The sequence below is a fragment of the Bombus bifarius genome, unplaced genomic scaffold (genome assembly GCF_011952205.1).
Source record: "Bombus bifarius isolate JDL3187 unplaced genomic scaffold, Bbif_JDL3187 scf7180000008045, whole genome shotgun sequence".
NCBI classification, from domain to species: domain Eukaryota; kingdom Metazoa; phylum Arthropoda; class Insecta; order Hymenoptera; family Apidae; genus Bombus; species Bombus bifarius.
Window position 1 is genome coordinate 3,072 of NW_022884411.1, and position 14,556 is coordinate 17,627.

Here is a 14,556-nt window from a genome sequence, read left to right on the forward strand (position 1 = left end):
AAGGACAACAGAATGCGACAACGGCCAGAGTGTTAGTCGAGAAACAGAGTGCGAGCGGAGGAGCCGAGTGCGAGTCGAGCGGAGAGAGTTTGCGAGTGGCGTTGCCGAGAGAGTGTGGATTGCGCTGTGTTCTGTACGTTTGGTACGAATAGTTCAAGTTAAGCCACAATCGTCTTTTCTGTCTGATTAACATCTCTATTGTCCACTCTTTGTAAACATATTACATCACGATATTACATGTTATAACGTTATAACTTTATAACGTATTATGTTATATGGTATGACGGTATAACGTATTATGTTATATGGTATGACGTTATAACTTATTACGTTATATGGGATGACGTTATAACGTATTACGTTATATGGGACGACCTGTTTCTGTCTGGAGATTGATTCCTAATACAACGTGTGTCCCATTATATCAGCATCTCTAAAGTACAATTCTATGTGATTTCTAGGGAGAACAATACAACCGATCCACACCTTCGTCAGGCAAAACGTTTATCCCGTGACCGTGGCTACGTTCGGCGACCAGTTGTCACCTCGAACCCACTTTCGCTTTCACAAATGTCAAACAATTACAAATGACAATTGCTTAATTACAGTTATGATAAAATCTAGGCTAAAGCATTAGAAGGCTTCCTCAAAATTGCAAAGGGAAGGCTCCGGTTTTCCTTTCATCTCCGACATATATAATAATCTGTTAATAGCAGCGTTCTCTTCATGTTAACTACCCTCATTATCCCAAAAGAAATAAGGGATTGAACGATTCGTGGCGTCGATTAGTCAATCGTAACGGGAATTTACGATTCCCGTTGGCGCACTTCCTCGAGATCGCGTCTCCCCACGAACGTGCGAATTTACATATTTAACAATATATATATGGCGGGTTAATGTTGAAATTTTGGGTGTTTGGGCGTTAATTTTAGTTTCTTTACATTTTTTTCCTTTAGGAATACCTGCACTTTATCATTTATGGAAGTTTTGTTAACAGAAACGAAAAATTTAGAAAAGATATGTATAATCAAGGAATCTCAGGATAGCACACTTAGACTGCAGATTTTTCTGTATGCAAAAGTAAGTCAAAGGAAGAGGATGAAGTTTTCTTGTATAAGGCTTTGTTTCTGCTTGAGCTAGCTTACAATGAAATACGTTCAGTGTGACAGAGTATCGACAACTATTTCAAACTTTAGCTTTAAATACAAAAAGTTTACGCGCAAAAATAAGCTGAAGAAAAGAAAAATGTTTTTTTTCTTGTTTGACGTCTTATCCTGTCTGGCGGTATGGAATTATTCTGGAAAAGCCTGTATATGTACAGAGTATATAAAAAATACACTTATTTGACCGGACCACCCTAATTCTACAACTCTGGATGATACAGTTTTACAAACGTCTACTCATCGCGAGGACCAACTTGCCAACTTTTCAAAATAAGCTATGAGTCGCAATTGAACCGTTTTCTGGAGAAATGACGTTGAAATTTCATTGGGTCTTACATCGAGATTATTCGCAACAAGTTTATATTTCGCAGTCAGGTAGAAAGTAAGCAATGTGACATCAACGAGAAAACAACAAGTTTTCGTTAGCAGGTGGGATAGCCCGTGATAAACAGAATGGAGCAATCAGCGTGATTTCACATTATTACAGAATTATCTACTGCGTGAAAAAAGACTTTCAAACAAAGATTCTGATTTTATTAGCTTTCTTTTAGAATAAATAGAAAATAAAATTTGTAAATAACAATTAATCTCATTATTTTAAATAATATATCTAAACTTGTTGAAATTGCAAATAATTTATTTCTGTCTTTTAACATTTAAACAATTATTTAAATGAAAATTTATTTAATAGTGCCCAGTATTGCGCGCAACACATTTTTGGAACAACGAACAATTCGATAGTCGGTAATAGAGATAGATGGCAAAATAATTGGATTTATTGATAAAATGAGGATTAAATTGATTAAAAAAAGTAAATTGATTAAAATGTATACAAATCCTACATATACAAGAATAATATCTTGCACATCATGGTATCCAAATATACTTTCCCAGTAAAGTTCCATTTGATCCTCGTGCTAAGTAGCATACGGTGCCAGCAAACGTCAATTTTTACAAAATTTTGCGTGAATCAATCGATCCAGAGGCTCCGATCCTCCGAAATCACGCTAGTGGACACTTATACGCCCTGACACTTTTTATACATGCTGTACATAAAAATATATGTATCGAAACTGTTGTTATTTCTATACTCAGAGGTAAGATCAGAGTAGTTATTATTTTATTGAATGGATAAATCTATTACACCGTTCTGAGCCAAAAAAAGCCTTTATTGCACACGCTTACAAAAACTAGGGATAAAAACAAAAAAGCATCTTAAGCCTATCGATTAAATCTATCGATTGTAACTAGCATCATCCTCTAGTTACTATTTCTTATCACTAACGCATCTGCATATGGATGGCGAGCACGAACTCACGTTGTCATTTTCAACAGAAACTTTGATACAAAGTACGCAGATTTGTGTATAAATACATTACGGTTGAAAAATTGTTGAATATTTACTACTGTATCTGTTATACTTGATCGTTAACACCTATTTTTTTCGCCTGCCTAACTTACTATCCTCAAAACGTTATCAGATTATACATTTTGTTCGGCTGATAAAATGGAATTTCTTGGAATTTAGAGCTCCCTTTACATTCACTTGTTATTGTACGAGTATTTTGCTCGTTCACCAGCCGTTCACTCATTTTATTTTGCAATCGTGACAATTTGATGCTGCTTCTCCACTCTGTATAACGTGTTACCTACAAACACCGATATGTATATAATCTGATGCATTAATTACTATACGATACACCATGAGAACGTTAATACACGCAAAACGAAATAGATAAACAGTATCTGCTAAAATTATAGCTATAATATATAATATAATATATAATATAATATAATATAATATAATATATTTTTGTTACAGTCGACTTCTCCAAAAGTCAAAAGCTTGTCTTGTTATTGGCACGTACCGTAAACACTCGACTAATTGCGTATTTCTTAAAGCTATATTTCTCCTCTTTACAACTTTTTTACGAGATTAGTTTGAAATCAGCCCAATTGATAAACCATTTCAATTTTCAATCTCCTATATTCAAAATTTATTATAATCAATTCTATTTTAGTTTTTGCTATCAAAGGAACATAAATTGGAAGTTGAAACAAAAAACATGGGTTCTAATTAAATATTACTATCTGCTTCTATTCTTAATCGTTACGAATTATTTATACATTATTACCAATTATCAATTGTTTATTATACATTGCTCGTTGCATTCACCCTATTACCCCTACACTTCCGTATCATCAACCATATTGCTATCTTCGAATAATTTTCCTCAAACGCAAAATCTCCCACGTACCTAACCTTTTAATTTCAAAGCTAATTAATTCACGGACATCTTCGATCTTTAACAAGCGTGTATCCTACCAATGATTAGCAGTTACTCTTCATTAATTCATTAATTCATTGATTCAATCTGTAACGTTTCGAGTATGTACATCGCATGTCGTATCATTGTATCGGTATTGTATCTGTTGATTCGAAAGATAGCTGGTTACTCAGGTGGCTAAATTGATCTCGCCATAGACGAAACTTATTTGTGTATCCATCTATGTATATATAAAAGATATACACAAGCAAACAGATAAGGCAATCGAGAATCAATGGATTCAATAGCCGGTAAATATTTACAAAAAAAGGAGATACCGCCGATTTTGACATTTTTTAAATATTTTGTTAATGTTATCAGTTTGAGTAAGATTTTATTCGAGGATTGCCGTTCATTAAAAAGTTAATATCAAAAAAGTTCAATGAGTCATTTGCATTTAAGAGAGTGTACTTAGTCAGATTCTTAGTAAACACTTATCCAACAGCCGATCGTTTAGTAATTTTCGATTCGATTATTCGTGTTCGTTTTTTCGTGTTCGATAACGTTTTGCAGAAGAAGATTCGATTCAATGTTTGTAATATGTCGTGTATACAATTTTAATAATTACATTCGATAATTGCACAAAAATCGGGACTGAAACGTTACAATTATGGAGACGTAGGAACGACTCTATTCCTCAAAATTGACAACGCGAATGAAAGAGAAAGAGAGCCTCGTTAAAGACTGGCGATAAGTTGAAAGATTCTTATTTGCGATTTTTGATCAATGAAATTTTTGCTAATATGTTTCTCGCGTTTTACTGGTTAAAATGACACCAAACACGATAAAATTTGGAACATATTTGCTTACTTAATAATTGATAATTAAATATTATTCATATTATATCATGTTTGATCTTATTTTAGTCGGGGAAATCCTACAAATGCGTTAGTGGAAATTTAATTTTAAAAAGCCTAAAATAAGGCAATTTTCAGTTTTGAATGATTACTCGGATACATTGTCTCAACGATAACTGATAATATTGGATCATGTTACACTGCTCGATCGCAATGGACCGCCAAATTTCCGCGATACCTCAGGGAAATCTGTCCTTCTCAAAGTGGACACGACGGCTGTGTAACTACGTAGAGGACTTTTTCGTGCAATTATCGAATGTTTGTACTAACCGTTTAATTTTTTGTTCCAAAATTCTTATTCTTTATATTAGATGAATAATTCAAATATCTCACTGTGAAGTACCTGTGTTATTATTGATTGGTGTTTTATAATTATATTAAACAACGAATACTGAATAACGAAGTATTTTTCGGTTAAGGATTTCTTTCGTTATTCATAATTAATAATTATTATACATAGCAATTTCGACAAAGTAACGAAGATGTAGAGTCGAATTCGAGTACGATAAGTAGTCACAGAAAATTTATCTTTTCTCCAATTGATTGCGTCTCCTAGTTTAATGGTGTTTTATAAACGGGCCGCTTATCTTGAAAATGGTAAATCCATTTTCCTTTGTTTCGGAATATTGAAACATTACGTTCGATTGGACTATTTTACTACGTTTTATGACCTTGAGTGACCTTAAATGACCGCGATATTTAAATCCGTCTTCAAAAGAGCAACAATGGGACAAATAGGTATTCAAAACTACACGGCTACACTTTAAAAAAAAAACGAAGCCTATTAAAGTGTTCTTTAAAACTCGTAAACGCGTCCATCTGAGAAAAACTTTTTCCATCGCGTAATAGCCTCCTCGAAACCAAACAACTTTTGTTTCAAACATTTCCCTGCGTCTCAAAAAATTGAAAGAATTATTCAGGTGGTTTGCTGTTGAAGACTCAGCCTGTATATCCCCAAAATTCCATGTAGTTCTGATTGTTAGGCAAACTGATATTGTAATCTAACACGAGTCAACCTCATCAAGGGGCGAGAGGGAGGGGGTGTCAATAGACTAAACACAGAAGTATTCGCCTCTATATGTACCTCTATTCGCTATTTTGAACATGAACAGAAAGATAACAGTACGGAGTGGGTGAGAAAAGCATTAAGAATTTTGATCCAGCATTTTTTAATCTCTTTATTGTGACATGAAAACTACGGAAAAAGTAATTTAAAAAAGCGACCAGATATCAATGACCTACGAAAAAGATAAAATTCATCCGGACAGAAAGAAGGAAGAAAACTATTTAACGTTTCATCAGAGAAAAAGAATCGAGGAAAAGGCTTGGTTATTGATCTTGTGAGACAGGAACGTCATAAATGCTAGTATAGGTAATCTTGCAGAAGTTGTTAAGAATCTTTATCGTAGTTTGGTATGAAAAATATCGAATAATTTGGATTTCGAATCACATACAAATTAAGATGCAGGGGAGAGTCGCACGGTACCTTGTGCTAGAGTTGATAAAAGTGAAAATTTACAAAGTGACTTTATAGCACAAATGGAACTTGATAAAAGTAGGAAAATTAATTTTATGAAATTCAATAATACGAATTGACGAATTAACAATGTGCAAGAATAGTAATGTCGGAATTTGTAGGAAACGAAAAATTGTCGTCCAGTACCGATCAATTATTTAATTATTTGATCTTTTGCTCTAAATGGTTAATAATGTTTTAAAAAGTCCTCTAGATGTCAGTATACATATTCTTATTCAAATTTGATTATTATGTATATCGTATGGAAAATACTTAATATTTTCTTGATCTGCGCATTCGACGTGTGCCCAGACTTCACATTCGTCGTTTTTGAAACATTGAAAGCTTCAGTGACCTGTCTTTGGGCCATTTTATTTTTGAAGAGTAGCTTCGAAGCCCCATTCATGTTCTCCTCTGACCATTTCTCTCTTTTCTGTTTTGGACTTTCAAACATTTTTCTATGGGAAAAGGTAGAAGAAAAATTAAACGGACACCTTCTAATTTAGTCTCAGTTGCCAAAATATTGAACTTACAGGTAAAAGAAATTCGGTCTATGACTAAATCATCGGTATTGGACGACAAATACGTTGAACAAATACGTTTTAGATTATAATGTATATAATATACAAAGGAAATTATAAAAGTGGGGCAAATAACTAGTAATTACACTTAATAAATTAGATATAGTATACATTAAAAAAATTTTACTTACCTGAAAAACAACATGTCAACTCTAGAAAATAATTTTTAATTTTCGAAATATCAATGTATATGTTTGACATATCAGATCAATATGGCTCCGAAATATGTTACACGGAATTGTTCATTTTCATTTGTTTGTTCCAATAAAAGCGCTAATATCTGGTGAAAAATCCTATGTATTTAGAAATTAACAGAAGTGTTAAGTGAGCTGTTATTTTGCCCGCATTGTATTTCTTACATGTAATGCCTGTTACACGTTTTATCTTTAAAATAGCAAACTCATTATTTACTCGAGATTTATTCCTAGCGCACGAATATTTTTCAATAGAGCGATGCAAAGTTTTACTGTATCTCGGATCATCACAAGTTAATCAAAATCTTGAGGATTCGATTTCACCTGCTCAAAGTGACTTTTGCAGGCAAAAGAAATTGTTCCTCGGATACTTTAATATTTTTTACTAAATTTCATCAAAAATAGAATTTTATTTGCTAATAGAAGATAACTATGTTTTGGTACTCCTACAGAACAATATCACGACATTCGCTAAAATTACAAATATTGTACAGTATATTCACTGCAAGGCTAATTGAAATAGCTTGTAATCCAACATATAAGAATGCTACTTGCAAAGTATCTTTGCTAGTAACAGTTTAAAGTAGAGAGATATTCCTAAAAAATCATATATTTTATACATATATGTACGTAGTATATACAGTGAATATAACTATCTTTCTGAATTTATAAAATAACAGTATATAATAATAAATAATAATAATAATATAATATAATAATAATAAAAAAATAATATAATAATAAATAAAAATAACATAATAATAATAAATTTATAGAATAACAATATTCCAATATTTATATTTTTCCTTGTTGCAATTTTGTAAACCGTCAAAGCGTTTACAACAGAAATTCCCAGAAGGAATTGAATGCCAAGTTTTCTGTACCATTTGATTCCTTTTCTAATTGTGGTGGCATAAGAAACCATTTGATCGGAATAATCTATACCACACTTTCCTTCGTTATATTCGACAACAGCTAGCGGTTTTAATGTAGCGAACAAGCGAAACGAAAGATCATTCTTGAGACCACCACTTGAGCGATTCGCATTACTAAAATATCGATAGGAGCACCTAGCAGAGAACGCTTGGTACTGCTGTACGCGTGGCCTGACGCAGATTTTTTTGAAAACACGCGTGGCAGTCAATGTGTTAATAAACTATTAAACTACATGTCGTGAAGAAGTATCCCCTTTATGAACATTTATTAATAGCTCTAGAGTTGATAATATTAGCTTGAGGAAGTTCTGTATGTACGTGTAATTGATAGTACTCGCGTACACCTGTGCGTGTAAAACGTTTCAAGTTAATAAAGAGAACATGATACACGTGGAATAGGTATGAATAAAAATTACAAGAAGCCGGAGAATATTCTAAAACATATGCCATGATAAAATATAAATTGTAAAGAGTTATAGATCATGTTATTATATATTAAAATTATGCTTAACAAGCAGATATTAGCGTAAATATGACGCTGCGTTAATTAAATCCAACAATATTGAGAAAAGAACAAATTGAACAATACCTAGAAATAATTTAGAAAAACACTGTTAGATCAATTTCAAATTGGGTTTTCTTTACTCGATGTCAAACTTAACTCTTACTCGTCTTTTGCATAAACTCTTTTCGTGATATGAAACTTTAGAGTTGACATGCTGCTGGTATTAATTGCACACGCAGAATAAGATTTTCCAAATTGAACCGAAACGATTTAGACAGAAAAATGTAATACTTTCAATATTCATAACAATTATTTATGCATTCCGCATATAAACCTACCGAATATTTATTACTTACTTTTAGCTCAAAAATATTTGATATACTACTACCAAGCAAATATTAGATTGAAGAGGAAATCATACATGAAAGATGTCACTTTTTTTAATAAAAAGTTCGTTCTCATCAAAGTTTCTGGCAATTTATTACATACCTGTATACAAAGTGGATTACTTTGTAACACAACTGGAAAGTAACTTTCTTTAGTAATGATTTGCGTAATAAATTACGCAAAAAGTAAAAAGAAGATTATATTTTAAATCATATTCTAAGAATAACTGTATTTTAAACGTGATTTCAAAAGAATTTTGAATTTAAAAATTCGTCAAAAGTACATACGTACTTACTACTTCGACACGATCTAGGCTAATTATGTGTTCTAATGTTTATACATCTTGATAGTAGCTGTATTCAAAGAGCGCGTCGAATCTTTTTATAGTATTTGCCTTTTGATGTATTAAAAGTATCATTAGAGATATTCTTCTTATTATCGCAAATATGTATTGTTCTGCTCATTGCATCGACAAGTGAACGGATTTTAAGCTTCCTATTCTTTTACATTTTCAATATTTCCAGAGTTATTTGTTTTCAGAATAAAAAAATATTAATTCCTGCCACTTTTGAGAGAAATTGTTTAGAAGTGTATCCTGTTTATCTCGAATCGCTCAAATATATCGGGGAAAAAATGAATGATACAAAAATCGAATGACATCGAAAGGGATATACTATTATATTCGTGTGTATTTACTTTGCGTGTATTGTCTTAACATGAAATCTCTTGCGTGTTAAAATATTTCAGTGGATATCTCCATTTTTTGTTACATAATCACGCAGCTGACGTTCAGACATCTCTAAAATACTAGAAACTTGCGTCTTTCGCACCATCCGCTATCGTAATAGAAACTTTCAAATTCGACAGAGCAATACAAAGCACGTGTCACGTAAAATAACAAAATAAAAAAGGAATTTGAGGTAAAAAAATAAAAAAGAAAACTTTATTTTTTTTCTAACATCAATACACTTTACAATCTACTTCCGAACTCTAGGCGTGACTTTCTAAGACTGACTCTTATGATTTTACTTTCGATCGGATCCGATTACTTTCTTTTGTCATTCCTCAACATCCCCACCGTCCATGCATTTGCTAGGCGTCCGCGATCGTTGCCACGTGCTCTTTCTTCTAGAACCTTCGGTGGAAGGACCGTTGGGATGTTGATGGTTCATTAGGCACTTCAGCGATATACATTGTCGCCGAGTGCCGCCACATCTTTATCTCTATCGTCAGTCCGTCGGATTTGAAGTATGCCGGTCGTGACACACGCGAAAAGTGACTGACCAAAAAAGAACTGAATGTTTTGACGACATTACGAAACTGCAGCCTTGTATTTCAGCAATATCATACCAGCAATAACAAATTTTGAGAAATATCTTTATGTTCTATTCCTGTGGCGTACTTTGGATAACGCTAATCCCGGCGACACACTAAATTTTGAAATCCATACGACTGATTCTACAGAAGCGGGGATTCTACAGCAGCGATTTCGCTTGCACAGTTGTTCATTTAATTTGTGAATTGTAAGAAACCTCAAGTATGTCAGAGGACATAGTGATATTGCTACAAAAGCGACTAGACAAATAGAGAGCTACATGTGATTTTATCGTATTTTTTTAACCCTTTCGCTTCGGCAATCCAGTCCGCCGAAGTACTGTCACTGAACGGAAACGCGCGCCAGAAATACGCACAGTGTGCGTGGCTACTGTATATACGTTTTCCTAAGTCTTAAATAATAATAATTCTTGTAAGAACCGTATACGAAATATCGTTTCACTGTCAATGGATTTAGTAGATTTTTTAGCATGAAACAATATACGATTTTGATGTTGTTTCAACAACGAGTAACTTAAAGAAGTGATTAATCCAATATGTCAATAAAATCAAGGGAAAATGTTCTGTCAATAACGAAAAAATATATTAATGACCACAGATAGCATTTGTATATGCATCATTTTTGTCAAATTTTGTCTTCAAAACACAACTTTGGACAATACAAGAACTAGATATTAAGCTTTTAATGTTTTTAATATTCCTATTTTATCTACTTTTGCTAAAATACATTAAACACATTTCAATACTAAACTAAAGATCTTTAAACTTAAAAATGACTTTTGCTTATTCCCATGTCACAAACAATTGGCTTTAATAATTATCGATCAATACTCTCTTATTCGTAAGCACATCAGCATATTCGATCCATGCAAATTCACGTAAAATGTTACTACTTCCTGCCTTTCGTTACATGTATCTTAATAAATTGTATCTTATTAAATCTTAATAAATATGAGTCTTAATAAAAAGAAGTTACTTTTTACGTAGACCAAACTTAGTTCTATTATTAAGCGCGTAAGCAGATAAGATGAAGATCAAATAGAGACAAAGCTAAAAAATAACGACTATATATTTTCATGTTTCAGCGTTGAAAACTTATGTGGGTGAAACGCTAGAATTGACTGGAGTTCTTCGACAAGAAATGGGCACTTGTCTTTGCATAGACAGCAACAATGTGCCTCCGACAGTCAGCAAACGTTACTCTGTACAAGTTCACTGTATGTATTATTAAGCGCTTATCATAGAGTTATTATACAAATATATTTGCAATTATCATTCTTATATATTATACAAGGTGAATCAGAACACGTAGAAAATATGGCAGAGGTTGATTCTGAATACTGAAATAAGAAGAAAATTTTATATAACATAATATGCCTAATATGACCTTACGTTCCGCTTATAGCTTATTTTGCGATGCTAAACATTACACAGATGAACGATTTCTTGGAAAATAGATAAATCGTGCCGGCCTTATTTCCGGACCAATACGCTCTTCGGATCCGAATCCGTTCGATTATTAAATACGGGGACGTTTAAAATCTCTTACTTATAAAACGTTAGTTGATGTGACGATCAACATTTTCGACAAATTCGTGTAAGCTGTTCGAACAAGATGGACGATCTATGACGCGACGCATTCGCGTTTCCGTAGAAACTGGAACTGGTCGATTCGAGTAATTTCTCTAAAGATAGGTAAGAAAGTACTGTGACACAAAGCAAGCGTCTACTCGAAAACGTTTATACGAAATTTTCTTCTTATTTTAATGTGCTGAATCAGCCCCTGCTTGCCTGGAAGCCGTACTTTCCACATGTCTCGAACTCTATCATACCGATCCACTAGGTAAACAAAATAAAAACCTGCCAAGCACTGTGGCGGCACGGGCCACGGAACTTTTCAACGGCTCCGGATGCAAAGCGCGACGCCGCCAAAGCGCAACACCGACGTGCCCAATGTACCATCGATATCTTCACACTCTTTCCGCCGAATTCTCGGAAGAGCATACACGTGCCAGCACTGGCGGCACATCTAATGAATGCACGCTAGTGGGGGATATCGATGGGCTACGAAGGGAAGAATCTGCGCGATCCGAAACAAAAGCACAGGAAGTCTGTCTTACGCCATTAAATGTGTAACTCCTCGGTATTATTTGCATAGCAACGCGTCGTATGATCCAGTTTTCAACAACCTGTCTAAAGATACCGCTCACAAACAAGCTATCATTTCTTGAAACAAATATATAAGATTTATTTACGTTATCAATTTTGTCGTGTGTCGAAATACAGCCCACTCAAAACATTCTATGGACCAAACGAAAAAATTGTTGACATTGATTGTCAACAAGTCCTACAAACTAGGATCTATCATATTTCTTTCGCTTTTGATAATTAGACACAACCTCCCGCTAGCCGATGAGTCATTCTGCTATATTTGGCTTATCCTTTGTTATTATACAAATTACTGCCATTGTTCACGGCTGATCTACTAATTCGTTTGGTGACTAGACACTACGTTAGATATTTTAATCAAATAAACTCATAATTGTATCGATAAAATACTTCCTATCAGTACAATATATGATCTAAAATTTAAACATCCTGCTTCAGGGCGACATATCCAGTGAATTAACGGCGCCTGAACAATCCCTTAAAACGGGTAAATCTATAACTTTATTATCTAATTTCAACCTAATATCCACAAACTGATCAACATAATTTCACTATGCCCAAAAAGAATCGCCTTGCAAATGATATCGATATTTACGACATTTCTTTGCTATATTAATATAGTATTATTTGTTATAGATCCAGACCACCGACCTCGACCAGGGCTATCAAAATTCGCCTTCGTCATGGCCAATAACCAATATAATATTAACTACGATAGAAACTGTCATTGTTAATTTAACACTAGCTATCGCTGCTATAATACGAATAGCCTGTATACATATTAAATAATCTGTAATAAATAACTTATTATTTTTAAATACACCCTGTCTTATATATCTACACCTTCCTTTGTCTTACGTCCACCTTGACCTACGCATTGTCACGTAAAATTCGTGATAAAAAAGGATTTTTGCAATCCACTAGCGATAAAAAGTTCGCGTACAAGGTAAATAGCGGGCAAAAGAACGGTATAAAGCATAGAGTGTAGAGTATAGTAGCATCGCAGAAAAAGAAAAATCAACAGCTTGCTCGGTCATTGCGCAGCAACAGATCGAGCAACGATACAAATGATCATGGAAGTGCGTTTCTGCTTCCCGGTCTGTTCGAACTATGACGATTTGTCTTTCTGATCTTTCCGACTCGACCGTTGCACCGTTCACTCGACCATCGACCATAAATTGTTTCGAATTTTCTAGAGAACGGACACTTGAAACTACGTGCTTGCGGTACATTCGATAGGCAGAACAGAGGGATCCTTCGTGAGCCTGTTTTCGTCCTGCGAGACGAGCAAATTATTAGAAATTTCCTGATGCAATTGTACGCGGTTTTATGCAACTTTGATTATACACGTGAACGATATTTGGCACAGAGGAGTAACATTTTCGGGGTAACATAGCTAAAATAAAGCAAAAGTTGCGCGAAATTAACGGATGACAATTGAGAAATTTCTTGGGTGATCTACGTTTATTACGAAATGGTTGGATGCGAGAATCGATATCTGGTAGCATCTAAGTTGTCCGAGAGAGTTTCACGATAAAGGAACAGATCTCTGCCGATACTCTCTATCCGACTATCGTAGCAGATTTGCGTACTTTTGCAAGGTTCTCCAAATTAATACTAATTTCTAACTACCGTAACATCGAGATATTATACATCGTAAGGCAAAGTTAAGGAGAGTGGCGATGACCTCGGAAACGCGAAAAATATCTCAGAAGATAGAATTTTGGTGGCGCGAAGGACAAATGTTCGTGATGGTTTTCCCAATAGCGATTCTGATTCTCCCTTGACGTGTCTGCTCCGCGCCACTTCCGGCATCGTGACAACCACCGTAAGCCCTAGGACGCCCTTACAGCCTCCTTTACATCGCATATGCCCTTCTCGCTGTTGATGAAAATCCAATTTGTGAAATTAGACGTTTGCTCGCTTTGAGACAAAGTAAACCGCGTTTCTCACAGGTGTTCGGCAGATGGCGATGATGAGATATAGTGCAACAAAGTGAAATTTTACGCGCGTAAATCTAACAGGATTATAATGTAACAGAAGCACAACAAAGAGGAAACTTGTGATGAAAAAGGAAGAATATATTACCAACGAAACTCTTTTGCTCCATTTTCTTTCGTAGAATTATATTTCACTTGCGAGTATTATAGCAGGTCTGCCTTTGATACAAAAATCATAAAAGGTTTACGTATCTGCACGTATATTTACGCTGTATGAACGACACTCGAGTATTACACGCATGCATTATCGACAAATAGATCCACGTTCGAGATAAGAGTTCCTCTTTGATACTTTCTTATGGTATAAATAACGAGAAATTATCAGGAAGTATGTTACAGTGAAACTGCTCGTACTTCGTTACTTTTACTCGCATGTATGACACCTACAACGATATTCTTTGTTGAATCAATAAATAAAAGCGCTCCCCAGCGTACATACAAGACTAGATCTTGAAATATAAGAATCGACGTAACAATAAGACTAAAAAAGTTCGAAATGAAAATAATTCGCCGAAACGGCAAAAAGAGAATACCTGACACAAAAATAACGATACGGTAAATCAGCGTCCCGTTTTAATTTTCATCGA